The sequence below is a fragment of the Phoca vitulina genome, unplaced genomic scaffold, assembly GCF_004348235.1.
Source record: "Phoca vitulina isolate PV1807 unplaced genomic scaffold, GSC_HSeal_1.0 scaffold27, whole genome shotgun sequence".
Classification (NCBI taxonomy): Eukaryota; Metazoa; Chordata; class Mammalia; order Carnivora; family Phocidae; genus Phoca; species Phoca vitulina.
The window spans coordinates 19,309,569-19,312,713 of NW_022589730.1; positions in this window are offsets into that span (position 1 = coordinate 19,309,569).

Genomic DNA, 3,145 nt, shown 5'->3' on the forward strand with positions numbered 1-3,145 from the left:
ATTTACTAAAGTGACGGCTTTAAATATTTTTTTTAAGTATTTATTTGAGAGAGAGAGTGAGTGAGAGAGAGAACACAAACGGGGAGGAGGGCATGGGAGAGGCAGAGGGAGAAGCAGACTCCCTGCTGAGCAGGGAGCCTGACGTGGGGCTCGATCCCAGGACCCTGGAATCATGACTTGAGCTGAAGGCAGATGCTTAACTGACTGAGCCACCCAGGTGACCCTAAATATTTTTTTATATTAACTTCGTATGCACATGCTTTGCTGTATATATTCACCCGAAACAGGCTTTTATTTATTTTTTTAATTTTTATTTATTTTTTGACAGAAAAAGAGACAGCGAGAGAGTGAACATAAGCAGGGGGAGTGGGAGAGGGAGAAGCAGGCTTCCTGCTGAGCATGGAGCCTGATGCAGGGCTCGATCCCAGGACCCTGGGATCATGACCTGAGCTGAAGGCAGACGCTTAACCGACTGAGCCACTCAGGCGCCCCTGAAACAGGCTTTTATAAAACAACACTTACTCTTAACTCATGCAATGCATGTTGATAGTGTCTATGTTGTTCTATTTCACTTTGAACAAACCCAGTAAATCAATTTCCTGACCATTAAAGAGTTGAGGTCTGAAATTTGAAAACTGTGACACTAAAGAGTATATATTATAATTGCTAGGTTATAGTCATTGGATGAGCACTATGCCAGGTGCATCTGCTAATCCTCTTACATTTAATCTGGCATAATAACTTCATGACAGATTATTATACCCATGTTGTGGATGAAGAAAGTGAAGCTTGTGGATACAGCCAATTGCCCAAGGCCACGTGGTTATTACATAGAAGAGCTGAGACTCTGACACAGGGAGACCATGCTTATAGCTCAGTGACAGGTGCCATGACTTGAGGTCATGGCCAACTGCAGAAAAAGTCTGCACATCTTGAACTTTTAAATCTGCAGCACACACAAGGGAGGATGAGACCTCCCGGGTGCAGACAAAATGGTCTATACACAACAACTTCGTTTCTCCTCTGGGACTCTGTTCCTGCCTTATTTTCCCAATCCGTAAGTCCTTCAAAACATGACAAAATCCTTAAAATAGAACATTCAAACTATAGCAGAGAAAACAGTTTTATGATTAGAAGGAAAACTTCCAGAAAGCTAGCACTAAATTTTTTGAGTCCTATTTAAAAAAACTCCTTGGACACTAAGACTGAAAGTTGTTTTTGTGTGTGTGTTTGTTTTTTTACCTTTCTCTTTCCCAAACCCCCAAAACATCTAAAAATAGATAAAATAAAAATTCTGCCCTATTGTGTGCCTAGGTCCAATAAGGGAGGTTTGTTATGGTTTGTTAACCATATGATTTGTTAAGCTTGTTAAAGCCATGACACATGCCACTGAACTGTAAACAGAAGCATGGTCGGCCTGTGCCTGAATCTTAGCTCTGCCATGTAGTGGCTGTGTGACTTCAGGAAATTTGTTGTACTCCCAAGCCTCAGTGTTCTCATCCATAAAATGTTATAATAGTGAAGCAATACTATGACAGCAGGTTTTAATGCATTCATAATAATGAAGAGACTGTTTTCAGGGTTGGGTAAATTAAGGCAGTTATCCTTTAGGGTCTGGGATTGAGGTGACAAGAGGCCGGTGGCCTGTTTCAAGTCACACTGAATATTCACCAGCAACATTTACCAACAATGAAATCAAGCTAACATGAAACCTTAAAGAGAGCCTGATTTGAAAAGGTATGAAAGCTATACTCTTCAGTATAAAGTGTGCGTATTAAGAATAAAGACAGATTCTTGATCCACTTATTTAACAAATAGTTATCAAATACTTAATATGTGCCAGGCATTGCATTAGGTGTGGGAAAATAGAGTAAACAAGATTGATGTGGTAACTGCATTACGGAGTCTGCAGTCTCATGGTGAAGACAGGCAATATAAAGGTAAATATATCAACGAAAGGATCCCAATTGAGAAAGGTGCCACTAAGGATATAAAACTGATGTGGCAGAGAATAACAAGAGAGGTGCTTACTTTAGACAGAATGGTTAGGAAGATCTCTAGGAAGAAGTGATGTTTAAGCTGAGACGAGAAGGATGGTTAGAAACCAGTTGTGTGAGCCACCAAGAGAAAGAATCATGGGACCAGCAAGTGCAAAAGGCCCTGGGTAGATGGGACTGTGTGTCATGAAGTTCTGGACTTCTTCCACACACACTGACTAATCCCTCCTCTTCTGTCCTTCTTGTCTGACTCAGCCTTGCATTGTCTGTGGGGCTTCAGTCTAGGGTCCTTGATGGTTGTGCCCTTTTGATATATCAACCTAAAATTACACCGGGATAGCCCTTCCTTTCCCACATATCTTCTACAGGCCGTATTTTGCTCACTGTGCCTTCGCCATTCAGTCAAGCCTGTCCTTGACTTTTATATCGTTCTGATTTTTTTTTTGACTACATTTTTGCCTCAGGGCCTAAAAGAAGAAATGGTGACACAAGGTAGACACCCAAAAATTATTTGCTGAATTTTTGGATGAATTTAATTAGATCATCAAGGAACTGGGTGTGTGTGTGTGTGTGTGTGTGTGTGTGTGTGTGTGTGTGTGGTTTTGTTTGCTTATTTCTTTTAACATGGACAAGATTGGGGGAGATCCAACTGGATGAAATTTGAAGAGGAATGGTATGGCATTCTAGACTGGCATTCAGTTACGGGGGAGGGCTACTTCTGCCTCTGTAACTCACTAGTGATGTGACCTTGAAATTTTGAACTAAACTCAAGGGTTTGGTCCAAGCCCCCTTCAATGTCTGTTCTTTTCTATGACTCATTGGGTTTCAATATTTGCCACTCCTTCCATAAACCTATGAATTAAATGTTATCTTTAGGCATCAACTTAGTTTATGCAAGAATGATGCCTTACATTTCATAATAATTTGTCATTTTCAGAGTACTTTCATCTCTACCATCTCATTTGATTTTAACCAATCATGTAAAGTACTGAAGACAAGTTAATTTTTTTACTTCTGACAAGATGTGAAATTTGCTCAAGGTTACAACACAGTAGAAAGGGGGATGACATTTGTATATACTGTCCTGACTATATGAGGCACAATTAATTGGACAGAATTGCTACCATGTGGAAGTGGACCAGTGTTTA